Source organism: Vidua chalybeata, chromosome 2 (assembly GCF_026979565.1).
Source record: "Vidua chalybeata isolate OUT-0048 chromosome 2, bVidCha1 merged haplotype, whole genome shotgun sequence".
NCBI lineage: Eukaryota > Metazoa > Chordata > Aves > Passeriformes > Viduidae > Vidua > Vidua chalybeata.
The window spans coordinates 49,438,705-49,453,768 of NC_071531.1; the positions used below are offsets into that span (position 1 = coordinate 49,438,705).

The 15,064-nt window shown below is 39.2% G+C and overlaps 1 protein-coding gene across 3 annotated transcripts in view; it reads right to left on the reverse strand.

Annotated features, from left to right (window-relative positions):
* The window catches only part of LMO7 (LIM domain 7), a 132,137-nt gene that overhangs the window by 47,545 nt on the left and 69,528 nt on the right, over positions 1-15,064 (reverse strand). The window lies entirely within an intron of this gene.

Sequence of the window (15,064 nt, forward strand, 5' to 3'; positions counted from 1 at the left end):
TCATTCCTGTTTACTCTGCTAAGAACAGAAGCAAACAGACAAGTTGTTTACTCTTCATTCATGTAGTTTCTTCACTTGCATTACTACTCTCCTTCTCTGAACTGCATCTATTGGTTTCTAAACCTTTTCAACCACTTGTCACAGTAGGCACAGTCTGAGCAGAAGAGGAGAAGAAAAAAACAAGAGAAACCCTGCATTATTTGATGGTGCTTAACCAAGGAAAAGGATGATTCTGAATGATGAATGTACTGTCCTAGAATCTGTATTAAATAATAGGTATATTATTTTTTTTGTTTTGGTCAAAAAAATCCTGATTAAAGAAGCAATGTTGTTACCTTACTGGAAGGTCTTAAAATTAATTTCTGACCTACAAATTTCACAGCTACATCTTGTCTGAGGCATGCAACTTGCAGAAGATGTAGTTTGGGTTTGCTTGCTAACATTCTCTGTGTGAAATAAGAGCCTTTAAAGCCTTTTATGTGTACAACCTGTCCAAGCTCATCTGTGTTTAGTTGCACATGCAATTGCCCGATTTCCTTCCAGGACACTCCATTTAAAACACCTATTGTGTAAATACCTGTTGGTTAGAAGTGTGATACAAACTGAAGAGCTTTTAGGAGGAATTAATTTTTCTTGTGAGTATCAAAATAGAAAAAAACAAGGCTTTTAACTCAATTGTAGTAAATGAAAACAAAATGGAATAGTTCTACCACACAGAAATTCTTCATGAAGTGTTATAAAAACAACATAACTACTGTGCAATCTATGCAAATAATTCATCTAGGGTTTTGTGTATAACTCTGAACAATTATGGTTCATAGGAGGGGACAAGCTAGAGGCACCAGCCTCAAGCATAGCAGATTCTTTGCTGCTGTAAGTGTAGGCATGACCCTACAACTGTTCTGACAAACTGTTACCTAACAGCAAACTCCTGCTCTCACCTCCAACTCCCCTTTGCAATCCTGGCTCTAAATACACAGGGCTTCAACACTCAGTTTCTCACACTGTATTTGAATAAACCATTTAGAAGATGGAATAGAAGAACTTCAGCAATGTAACTTTTAAGCTTTTTAAACACTCTGGGACACTTACAACCTTATTTCAAATATAAGCCTATAGCACTGAAGTGTGTGCACAACTGATTGCAGAGACATTTCTCATACAACAGCTAACTTAGGAACTGATGGGATAGCTCACTTGCTGAAGTATCTTCGTCAATGCAATTAAATGCCAATACTACATTTGGTTACTGTGAAAGAAGTCTGCTTTTTCCTGTTTTCATCCAAAGCTGTCACAGAGCCAGCCCAGTTGATGCTGATCATATTCTTTATGAATATTGGTGTAACCCAATTTCTGGTTTGAATAGGCAAATAACTTTCAGTATGAAGTTTTATGTGGGCTGCAGCTTTGCCCAGGAGGGCACAGCTAAGGCATCTTAAAACTAATCTGCTGAAAGAATTCAGTTCCTCCCCACATGATAATGCAACACTTATTAAATCACTTTGTGTATTTTTAAACATTAACTTCTCTGTCTTCCCACAGGCTTTTTATATCTCCTTTTGTTAACAATACAACTTTGCTAAAGATGTCTGAACTAAGCAAAGAAAGCTGCTAAGTAGAGCAGTTAAGATCTTACTGGAGAAAATTTATTATAAATACTTTGTCTGCTCTTGCCACAGTCTCAGCATTTAAGCATTCATTCTGAAGCTCAAAAAAAAAACCCACCACCAATCCACCTATCCTAACCTCCATACCAAATTCCAGCTAACAAAGAGGTCTCAAAATTGTAAAAGTAGAATCCTGATTCACAAAGTGTGAACCTTAAATGTTGGTAGTGGTATTAATAAAAGTTTACATACAACTTCAAGATTAGCCACCCTGGAAAAGATCTCCTAATCACTGCATGAAAGTCTAAAGGCCATGAGACAACAACACGTGGGGGATATTACAATAGTTATTGTGAAGCACAACCGCATAAATCTGAATTGAACACTGATGAAAAAAGATGTGGAATAACCACCTGTGGAGAAATAACACCTTCTGTGTAAATCATCTCATCTACGTCAATCCTTGAGCAAACAGAAGAAAGACAAATGGGACAGGAATAGCTCTCATTCTTCAGTGTGTGATACGCTTAGAGATGGAACACCTCTGGTACATTTGAACACAACACATATTGACAAACATTGCTTCCAGCCAGCACAGACCGACAGATGTTTCTCTAACAAAGACCACTCTACAAGAGTAGAGCAAAGTGACACGGCAGATCAGCACAAGGCTGAGCCACAGCACAGGGAATTTATTCTCATCTCCACTGTTTGCTCAAGGTTAAACAGCAGAATTAGTCACCAAGGCCCTAGCCTGACAATACAAAGGCTTTGGCAGCAGCTCTAGCTTAAGGATTTCCTGGTCCCCCTCTCTCTTCCAGCCACTCCTGTTTGCTGCCCCCGTGGTTATGCCAACACAACCCTGAATCACACTGCTGTTCCATGCTGCCAGACGGCTACACCTGTTTCTATGGGTTTTTCCAAATATACATTTTGAACCCCCAAATTAGCTTGCTGATCTGTTTTAGATCATGCTCATACAAGCAATTGCATCAGCACTGTGGCAGAGGAGCAGGCTGGCGGTTTGGTGGAGGAGGACTCTGCTCCAGACATTAGTACCGTGAGAACCCCCATGTGATGACCCTGAGCCAGAGGTGCTTCGTGCTTCCCATTTTTATAGAGTGAGGAAAGCTTGCTGGGATTATTTCAATACATCTTGGGGCATTTAAAATATTTTTTTTTTAAACTGTAGACAATCATACAGAGTACTTTAAAGAAAGCATGAACTAAAGTTTAACCGATTATAAAACACATCCACTGGTATCTATAGACACCTCTCCAGTGCCTCCATACAAAAGAGCAGTGCATTTTAAGAAGCTAGATTTTTTTTACTTATTTCAAAATGTTTTAAACAATAAACTCAATATTTTTCAATATTGATGAACTCAATATTTTTCTCAAGATTTTATTTTTCTGACACATGATACAATTTTGTTTCCCCAAATCCTAATATGTATTAAATTCCAGCAACTAGCAACTCATGATGTCAAATCTACTTTAACACCTCACTTTATTATTTTCCAGGAAGAAGAATGTGGAGCTCAGGACCACATCCAAGATACCAGAAATCTGAGTAAAATTCTGGAAGATTATTTTAAAGCATCCCATTCAGAGAAGGGTCTGTTTCTCATATAGAAACATATTTAAATATAGTTATCAATTGATGATTTAAAACTTAAAAAAACCAAAACCAACAAACAAAGAAGCAAGTTTGAACAGAGATTTCTCCTCCCCAAAATGAAGGTTAGCTGCCAAGAACACATGTGGTCCATTCCAAAGAGATAAGACAAATCTGAACCATTTACGGGGAGAAAGAAGGAACAGAGACACTCCCACTGATAGAAAGGAATGTGGCAGTGACAAATGCTCCCTGCCCAGTGCCAAACCCATCCCTTGGTGACGAATACTTCAGAAACTCCAACAGCTCCCAACCCTGTTTTCTGTCCTTTCCTCTGAACTACAGATCTCACAAACAGAAGACCTGAATAGATTGCTGTTTGAAAATAAGTACTGGTGCCCTCTCTTTGAGCTTCTGTCCATCAAGGCAGCAGTCACACCTCCAAGACGCCCTTTGAAGGGCTCGGAAGAGCCATACCCTGGCCCAGGAGCTGGAGCAGATCAGCTGACCGCAGAAAAGCCCACTCCCCAGCTCCTTGCCAACTGTAGGCCCTCTAGCCCCACACTGACCAGCTTCACTTACGATTCTGAGGAAGATCTCTGAGGATTTGAAGGACTCCTGCACCCCTGCCGGATATTGCTGCGCAGGAGATGAACGCTGCCTGTCCAACTAGCAGTGGGCTTGTGCTAAATTTCAACCTCTTTGGCCACCTACTCAGCTGCTATTAATATTGCTGTTATCGGATTTCACTGAATTCCCACGTGCTGCTGAGAATAGAAAGGCTCCAGTGGAAGATGTGGTTGCTGCATGGGTACAGAAACATGAGGACATTCCACCAGCACTTGGATTCTTAGCAAATTGATATTCAACCCTGAGAGCCACAGTTCACTGCTGAGAATGCTGGAAATAAATCAGCCAAGCTAGGGCTGCAGAGTTAGAGAATAGTGTTTGGAAATACACCTTTCTATTTGACTGTAAAAAGTACATACATTTTCCATAGCAACACATCCACTCGACCCAATGCCACTCACATCACAACAGCACACAGAGTCAGGTATAAAAATGACAGCAGAAAGCATTTCTCTGTGCCCCTAAGGAACCCCTGGCTGACAGCAAGGAACTCCGTGGGCCCTGATGAATGAGCAGCCTGTCTCCACCCCGTGCCCCCACCTACTGAAGTTGAGGGGTGGAAGAGAAATGCTCAAGAAGGAAAAGGCAGAGAGGGACTAGAGCCAGCCAACACCCTCTGTGGAAACACATCACCATCCATGGCTTCAGAGCCTGTCTTCTCACACTGCCTCTTGAGCATGGTGCTTCCTTGCTGATCTCACCCATTATGCCTCCACACCATTCTGAAATCCCTTATCAAAACAAAAACAGGCACTTCTAGAAAAGTGCATCAACCCTGGTAAGTCACCAGATGATAACATTATCCATTTCCTCATGCTCTTTTCCGACCCCTCCCTGGGTGGTCCATCTCTGCCAGCTTCCTCATATTACAGTCTAATCTAGAGGTTCTCCCAAAGAGAAAACTAGTATCCTGTGGGGAAGAAGGCACGCCTGTCAAATAAAAAATAAAAATAAATTCCCCAGAAGAACAAGCAGAAGAGCCTCAATGATAACCTGAGCACTCCTTGGCTCTTGTCTGAGGGGTGAGCAGGGCAAGTGGTATGGAGCACTCACTGCAAGTTGCTGTGGCAAAAAAAGGAGGCTGATAAGATTATGCATCTTCCTGCTCAAATATTAAGCTCTATTAAAGAAAATTAAAGTTGGACTGGATGATCTCTGAGATCTTTTCCAAAATAAAGTGTTCTAAAATTTATAATAATTAATATAGATTTGTTGATTGGTCCCTTTTTGTGACTTTTTCTTACACCATTCCTAACCTTCTCTAAAAACTCATCGGCTTCACTAATTACAGACAATTAAACTGTGTATTTCTTGTACTATTTTGTTTGCTTGGTTTTTCCAGGACAAAACTAGAATGCTTTGCCAATCTGTATTGGGTACTTTCAATTCCAGATCTAGACTGGCACCTACAAAAAAAGAAAAAAACTCAGCAGGTATTTTATTTCTGAAATCTAATGGTCACATGCCGTACACTTTGGCCAAGAAACATAAGAACATCCACTGAGTTTTATGAGAAAAGATGGACTCTCTGCACAAAGTATTAGAAGTTGTGCAGTTGACTCTCAGCTCAGAGTGTTAGGAGTTCTCAAATCACTTTGTTCACACTCAAGAGGACCTTTTAATTTCACAGGTGAAATTAATTCCTTCTCAAGGAAAAAAACAAAACTTCAATGTACACAGGGTTTTAGATAAATTTATAGATAGCTATAATATCAGTACTTACATATGTTATAGGTTTTTATATCTTCCCAGGTTTTGGTATTTAGAATTTGGAGCGTATGATTTTGCTGAATCTCTCCTTTTATCTCCCTGCTGCCTTTTTTTCTTTTTAAAAAACCTGTACATATTTCAGTTGACCTTTGCATAAGGATTACATTAAATGTTCTCCCCCTTTTACCTTTTTCCTTCCTTGTACCTCAAGAATCAACATACTTGAACTCCTCTTGTTGATCATCAGGATCAGTATCTACATTAACTTCTCTTGTATTCAGTTTTAAAGATCCTTGACCTTCATTCCCCCCATACAAATCTAGACCATATTGTATAAATTTTGTAGATTAATTTGAAGAGAAGTCAAGATGGGGAATGTACCATTTTGCTAACAATCTTTCCAAAACAAATAGTTGGTATATCTGGGGAGTCACTTAAAAATATGTATCAAAATAGACAATTAAAAGCAATCATGTAAGTTTTTAGAAATATATTCAAAACCACAAAAACATGCAGCTGCTAGCTTGCTCAAAAATAGTTCAAGAGCATTATAAAAAAAAATTATGTAAAAAGTCTATTATTTGCTTCAGCTAAACTGCAGCAGCCATGCCAACTCACAGTATTTTTTTTCATGACATGACTAAAACTCATTTTCTCTACTGCCTGATGCCTCTTTGCCATTATTATTTCCAAAACCATTGTCCTTTTTACTCCCAACTCTCACACCTAACTGGAATATTTCAACATCCCCACTTTCCACATAAACACCAGAAGTAATTTTTTAGACTAGCCCTCAATACTGACCACATTAATTCCCACCAAGCCTAGATGAGACGTCTGTACCAACTCCAGGTATGAATAAACAAATCACTGCAAGGTAAGTTAGGGTAAAAAATTTTCCACCTACCAACTACTCCTAGCAACTGCCTATGTGCACTCTCTTACACTCAACCCCCAGGACTAACACAATTGTTCAATTTGGATAAAGCATTTAGAGGTGGTCCCTTGGGAAGAGCTAGGATTTGGCAGATTATACAACATTGCTTGCTTAGAGAGAGATATTTTTACAGCCTCTGTATACAGGGAAGAGGAAAAAAAACACCCCAACAACCTCGTTCATTCAATCTCCTCCCTTAGTCCATGCCCAGGGAAAGATCCAGTAAATGTAATCCTTTGTTATCCTTATGTCAAGCAAACAAGCAATGATGCAGAGGCGCCTTGTGCATAAGCAAAACAGTTTACCACAGCTTAGAACACTCAAAAGCAAGGTTTACTCAATTCCCCAGGGTATGCAAATAAAAACAAAAACAAAAAAAACCCACCCCAGAACTTAAGTCTATGCTGCATAATTTATATCAGATATTTGGCAGTGAACCAATGAACATATTCTCTGATAAAGAAAAAAGGATGACTGACAGTAACTTGTACTGGATATTGCTGTGTTCACACTTGTGCTTACATCGAGTTTCAGCAGTCCAAATAGGCATCTGCTTGGCTGCTGTTGTTATGACACATACTCAGAAAAGAATTCAGAACACAGGTGACTCAGAGTTACCAGCAGAAGCTACAGATGCCCTATTCTGAGCCCATAAAAGTAATCCAGGATTCAGTCCACCCCAGTCATCATCTCCTCAGGAAAGCCAAGACCCATAAATGCCACGTACATGTATGAGGGATATTTATAGCTTCTGGAGAAGAGGCAGACCCCCTGCATTTTGGGGATACATGGAACTTACAGCATCTGGGAGTCACTTCACAGATTTCCAAAAGCTCATTTTTTTCCTCTAGAGCAATTCCAATGTAGTGCTGGCCAAACTGTTACACAGGAGGACAGAGAATAGGCGCAGTATATATGCCAGACCCTCTTTTCATTCTAAACTTTTGTTACATTATTAAAAAACAAATGCTTTTTTGTTCTGCAGTTCAAAGGGGGACTACTAAAAGCACAGCTTTTGGGAAAGAGTGACAGAGCTAGGACTTTAAAAATTTACATTTATTGATAGAGATACAGAGCAAAGATGAAGAAATGGAGGTACAAGGTAAGAGCAGCTTAGTCCATAATAAAGATTTTGGAAAAAAGATGAAGTAATGCTGCATTTGTCCTTAAGTAGAAGTAAATCACTACTGTATGACTGAATAATTTCATTTAGTCTCTACACTTGGACTAAAAGCTTTAAAAAACCACTGGGTTTTCTCAGTAATATTCTGGCAAAATATTTCATGAGCAAATAAGAAGCACTGAAAAAAAATTATAATGCTTCCCTTTTGGAATTTTGCCATATTTTCTCTATGTTTCTTTGTGTTACCCTAGCAACACAGAGCACAAAATCATCACTCATCACACAGAGCACAAGAGTATGAAATAGAGACTGAACCTGACTCCTCTCTATTAAAGTCCGTTCTCTATTAACTTAAGGTGATCAAACACATCCAAAAGGAATGAGATCTGCAGATACAACAGAACTTTATTATTTCCCATGTTTTCTTGATCTGTCTGCATTTGTAAAAACATATTTAGAGCTAGGAAAGAGCTCCTCAATTAATGCAAAGTCAAATACTAATCTATGCAAGGTTAACAGAAAAAAATACTGAAAGAGGATGATTGCCTTGAACCATCTCTCCTAGAAGACATGGTGTTAAGTAGCAGCAAAATTTAAACCAAAAACAAGATACAAAAATCAAGCTACACCAAGTAGCTTAAGGAAAAACGTGCCCTTTTCTTTTAGGGAGCAGACAAGATCTAAGACAAGGATATATTATTTTCGACATTTCCTGCAAATCTCACCTCCCGTCCTCAGCTCTTGAAACCTCTGCAATTAAGGGAGCTCCTTAAGTATTCAGCTATTCTGATTCAGGTTTCTTACAGCTTCAAATTTATTTCTATAACATTTGAAATATCTAAATTCAATTTGTTGCTATCAGTAATACTGGATAAATATTACCTTTTTTAATTAGCTTTTTTTGGGGTGAAAAATCAATTTTCCACCCCAAAAGAAAACAGTGCTTTAAGGCTACTTGGAGCAGCCAACTCAGAGGGTAATTTTAAACATTTGCTCAAAACATTAAAGTTTTTGGGCCACGTTTTCTGGCCAAGTTTTTAATGTTGGAAAAATGAATGCTTCTTTACTGTAAAGTGACAGAATGGGTAAAAGTCCAAATATTTGCTTTGCCAGAATGTTAGAAAACTTGTGTGGGAGGCAAAAAAAGAGGGGTGGGCGGAGGAGAAAAGTTAAGCTAGTCTGACCGTATACCTCTGAAGTTGGAGTTTACATTCTAGTCTACATACATAGTCTAACTATCCTAACCAACTGAAACCAAATGTGCTATTAGCCACTTACGAGTTTCTGTTGTAAAGTTAGAGGAGTCTGGGAATAAAAACTTGAAGAAAATTAATGATATGGGAAAACAATCCTAGCCAGGGAACTATAGATGATCTCACACCGCTCTTTCACCAGTACTAATGAAGTATGCAATTTGTATCACAAAACTGATGACTGAGGGAAAAGAAAGTCTTAATACACCAATTAAGACATCACCAAAACGCTCCAACAAGCTATTACAACTAAGTCTGCTGGTAGGGAAGGAGTGGAACAAAACTATCAGATTCTGCTCCAAGTGAGGCCATGGCAATATTCCCAACATCTTGAACGAGTGCATGAGTAAATGCTAAATTGGGAATCTTCCTTCTGACGAGAAAGAAGATACTACATGCATCAAGTCTTGGAAATTACAGTTAGCCATCTGCAGAATTTCACCAGCTGCCCAGCCAGATGAAGCACTGGAGAAGTGGGCTCCTTAAAACACGCATGGTGGTTGTAAGTTAACCTTCCCAGAAGTCAATCAAACCACAGAGCCAAAATAACACAAAAGCAACCCTCAGGCTCTTGACAGGGTTATTCTATAAATTCTTTGTCCAACAGTCCTCATAATTTCTACTCAAAAAACAGACACTCTTTATCAAGAAGAGAAGATTAACAAAAACCTTGAGACTCTCATCTAGGAATCCACAGCTTTTGAAAACTAAGGGTGTCTCAAAACCTCTGTGAAGCACAATCATTACTGCATTTAATCACTGGAAAGATTCTCAAACTAATTGTTAAACTCAAAAGTATGTCAGTAGCACTAATTTACTACAAGCTGCATCTTCCAATGGGACAGTATGCATACTGCATTAGCAACTGCTACATCCAGATCTCTTACCTTGGAATTGTCTATGGAAGTATCCTTTTGGGTCTCAAGTGTTTGGCCCTGTTTTATTCAGAAATCCCAACAGCAACAGTGCTGTCACTATATTCATAGTTTTACAATTCAGTGAAAAGCCAAGACTTTACCATCATCCTGCAGTTAGGACTGATAATCTAGACAGAATGAAAAATTAAAAGGCAATTCAATAAAATTAATGGGATGTTTCTCCTCTTGATTGTACCTAATTTTACCTGAAACAAATTACAGTTGCAGAAGAATCACACAACAAGTCATCTCAGCAGTCTCATCACCAACACGCACCTTACAACATTGAGACTCGCAATAATTACCAAGATCTCCCCTTCTTCTTTTCACCTCCAGGCTAAGAGAGCTACAAGGAATTAACTCAGTGTGGAGGAGGAATACCCAGTAGTATCCTCCAATGAGGAGAGGATACACCAATCTCTGCGGATGGCTTAGGAATAAGTTGCTAAATCGCAGCAAAAGACAGCTATTCCTTGACAGGAAGGTATCTCGGAAAGTACAGGAGAAAAAAGCAGGATGAACATACCTTCACCCTTTGACCCACAGATAGTGCACATGGATGATAAGCTTGAGCATTATCATCAAGTTTGGTTGCCAGCAAACGGTTGACCGCATTACCTACACAACACTGAAAGTGTTTTGCAGTAGGCTACCACTTTCTTACTGCATGACGTTAGACAGGTGGAAAATGCCATGAAAAAATAGCTTGAATGCTCTTAATGTATTATCTTCTCCCCATTTCAGTTTAGATGCAGTTAGTGGTCCACTTAACCTGCTACAGTAACATATTTTAAAAATAAATTTAATAGAATCTCTTTTGTAGACAGGGTTTTTTTTAAGCAAATGAAAGTACAAAGATATACAACAGACTTCATCATCAAAGAAATGCATTTATGGCAGGGTAGAACAGTACACAAGTTTCCTAAGATACTAAAAAATAGCTCATTCTGCCATGTAAGTTATGCAAGCATCATATTTAGCAAAGGAAATCAGTACTATCAAAAGCAGTTCACGATATAACAAATCAGCCATCTGTTGAATGCTGATTTATTGAGAAAAACTGATTCAGAACCACTCCAATAGTATAGATGTTTACTGCTCAGAAAGAAGATAAATACGAAGCCTTCTGCCACACTGCATTTAAAGCTCTTCCCTTAGACAGCACATTGAATACATGTAAAAATATGTGCCCCAAGTTTTTTTTCAGATAGGAAAGAATCTGTGGAAGCTTATGCTAGGGAAAGAAATCCAGAACTGTTGCATGAACTCCAGACAGAATGTCAAACATGTAATTACTTGAAATATTATTAAAAGTAACATAGTTATTAGTTAAGGCCCTGAAGGAAAAACCCTGACACAGGATAGGTACACAGGTGAGTATACTTGAACTTTTTTTGCATAATAAAGTTCCCAACAAAAACTGTACATTCCTTCAAAAAGGAAAGACATGAGGAAAAGAGTAATAAATTAAAAGCACAGATATATCATTCTTTGCAAAGAGAAAAATATGAACTCTCATCTCAAATGCACTCTCAAACTTCCTCTCCTTTTAAGCAATGACATTAAAATTGATGAATGCTGATAGCATAGAAATCAACAGCTTGGATGTGAAGTAAACAGGCCATTTAAAATACAGAAATGCACATTTAAATTAAGTCTGTGCTGATTTTCAATTTGTAAAATCTCATATGCACTCATTTTGAGTGTCATACCAATTCCCCTCAAAAATAAATTCACTAACACATTCATGATTACAGAGCAGCTTACAGAAATAAAAATTTATTTTAAATTCTATTTCTTTCACAAAGGCTTTTATTTTGCTAATTTTAGCTTGCATTGAGGATCCTGTGTTTCATGGGTACAACCGAGGCTTGCCAAAGTTTTCACAAGCTAAAGACTGGCCAGTGAGCACTACCAGCAGTAACAGAGCTGTAGTTAAAACAAAAAGCAATTCCCTTTGAAAAATCACACATATAATTATCCAATGAACACAGTATTTACTCTCTTAGGTAATTTTTAATTTTATTGCAGGCACTAAGATTAGAATGGATTGAAACTTGCTGTATTTAATGTGACAAACTTTTTCTGCCCTCTCTCTTCTATAAGTGTTAAGTTGACCATCTATACCCAGTTTGTCTAATACTCTTCTCTTTTTTCCTTTGTATCTTGCTGTGTTGACCATCATTTAAAAAAGAGTCACACACTTTCAAATTCAGGCCATAAACTAATTTCTGCTGTATCCTCTACCACTAGGGAAAGTACAAGGTAATGTTTTCAAAAAACTACCCACTTAGTATTTTTTGTACATAAGGACTGGGGCATTACGCACTTTAATAAGCAAATGCCTGGAAACCTGTACAGCTACCTTTTGTAATACCATTAAAGACTAACCTTTCATAACTGTCATCTGCTCTCTACTTCAAAGCGTGCAGTCTTTGAAGCAGACCTGGTGTTGCTGTTTGTTTTGTGAGTTGCCTGGCAGAGACATCTGAGCAATAGAGAATGAAAACAGCGGGAAAGCATCTTTACTGGGTATCCCAAATTAGCTGAAGAGTTACAGAAGGTTATTCCAAATAACAGCAGCAGTGGCACACAGACTGCCTACAAACTAGAAGGAACTAGAAGCCAAGCAGATGCTACCTCCTCTTCATGAACAGTAAAAGCAGATTATGAAATTTTTCACAGGTAAAGTAAAAAATAAATTAAGAAAAATCTCAATGCACTTGTTTTGAAACTGAAGGGAGTCTTCATAACTTAAAATTGCATTAACAAAGAAGTTACATTACCAAGAGTTGAAGTAACCTGAACTAATTAGCTCGAATACCCTCTAATATGTGAAGGTAGGGAAAAACTCCAAAGTTTAGTTGTTTTCTTCCACTGTGCTTACTGCTGCTTGCTTTAGCTTTTAAGGAGGACGGTCTCTCCTGTGACTGCAGATGCACAAATAACAGTAACATGTTCCATTAAATGTTGAATGCCAAAACCTACATGCAATTAAGCCTGACCAAACAGTTTCTAGGAGCCTGAAAATATTTGCTTTCCTGACAAAAATTCTGCAAACAAAAGCTCCTTCTATAAGTAATGTACACGTGCCTTTGGTACATGTCCATCAAAAAGATTCCTGCCCTGGGAGATGAAAGCAGGCTTCTTTTCTCTCTCCCCCGTCTGACTGATCAGGCAGTAATAAGTCATGTTTAAATGATGGGAATCTATACAAACACATTCTTGGGCAACAGGTGACAAGAAGAAATTTTGAGTGTTCACTGCTTCTCCATCTCTCTTGAACTCTAATTAAGATAGAATCATGGAATTGTTTAGGTTGGAAAAGACCTTTAAGATCATTGAGTCTGACCGTTAACCCAGCACTTTTATGTTCACCACTAAACCATGTCCCAAAGCGCCACATCGACAAGTCTCCTAAGTACCTCCAAGGATGGTGACTCTACCACTGTCCTGGACAGCCCGTTCCAATGCTTCACAAGTGTTTAATTGAAGAAAATTTTTCTAAACCCCAATTCTAAACCACACAATTGGTTGTCCATTTGTCACAACTTGAGGCCATTTCTTCCTGGTCTGTCACTTGTTACTTTGGAGAAGCGGCTGACCCCCACCTGGCAGTTGTGGAGATCAATAAGGTTGCCCCTGGGCCTCCTTTTCTCCAGGCTAAACATCCCCAGCTCCCTCAGCTGCTCCTCAGACTTGTGCTCCAGACCTGAGACAGAGTAAAAATTTAACAAGGTAGAAATCTATTTAGATTTAGGTGAAATGTGCTGCTTTGAGCTTGCTAACATAAGTAAAATATGTTGTTTACTTTAGTAACTGCAGCACTAGCAAAACTAGGGCTCCACTGCCCTTCTCTGGACACACTCCAGCAGCTCAATGTCTGTCCTCTAGTGAGGGGCCCACAACTGAACACAGGATTTGAGGTGTGGCCTCACCAGTCCTCAGTACAGGGGGACAATCACTGCCTGGCCCTGCTGGCCACACTCTTGCCAGGATGCCATTGGCCTTCTTGGCCACCTCAGCACATGCTGGCTCATGTTCAGCTGGCTGTCAACCAGCACCCCCCAGGTCTTTTTCCGCTGGGCAGCTTTCCAGCCACTCTTCCACAAGCATTGAATGTTGAGACCCAGGAGCAGGACCTGGCACTTCACCTTGTTGAATCTCATCCAACTGGCCTCAGCCCATCCATCCAGCCTGTCCAGATCCCTCTGTAGAGTCTTCCTACCCTCCACAGACCAATGTTCCTGCCTAGATTGGTGTCATCTGCAAACTGACTGAGCGTGCAACTTCCCTTCCCCCTGCCTTGTCTGCCCTTTCACTACAGTGTCCCATTGTGTAAACACACTTTCTGAGATAACCGAGTACCAGTCTTTCATTCCAGCTTTTCTCCTGATAAAACTCACACTGTTCATTAAAGGAAGGAATTTTAACAAGCAACTTTGGCCCACACCTGACACAGCACGAGAACAGAGCACCTGCCTTAGTCCTCCTGTGCTGGCAGCCTCGTGCTGAGAGCAGCTGCTGGGCTTACATGGCACCCAAGCAAGCAAAACTCAAGCACTCAGACTCATCCTATTCGGTGCCACCATTCCCTGGATTTCTAGATTTAAATCGTATCCTAGCAATGAAACACACAATACTGAGCAAAAAATAAAAGTAATTTACAAATGCAGTCACATCATTTAGGTTGTGATCATGATGCCAGACTGAGTACATTACCTGGATAACTAGGGATTTCTATATAGGCTATTTATCAAACTAGCTTGTTGAATACATTCACAAATTATTCAGGTGGCATTAGAGAAAACAGAATTGAACTAAGGACTTTGCTTGCAGCTCTATGAGGATCATGCTTCAGAGAGACAAAATGTTGTCTATAAAAAGAAAATTATCATTTTGCAAGAGATTCTGTTCCTCTTGACAGAATAAAAATATCACAATGAAATAGCAAATACTACTAAACCACCAGCATTAAGTGACTTTTGCATGATTTCCCAACAGCAGCCAACATTCAATACCAGAGGCAAGCTCAGATTTCAAAGAATAAAATGTTCTGTACACAGAGAGAGAGGGTTTTGCAGGACAAGCAGAGTATCATTACAAATGCATCTTATTCTGTGCTTATTCAACCTGTGTGGGTGTGCCTTCTACATAACCATCTGATGTGTGATTTGTGTGATTTTACAGTTACGCTTCCCATGCCAAAATCAGTAACAAAACCTCTTAAATTAACTGATCTCCTGAGAGCAAAAGTAGCTTTTAAGCA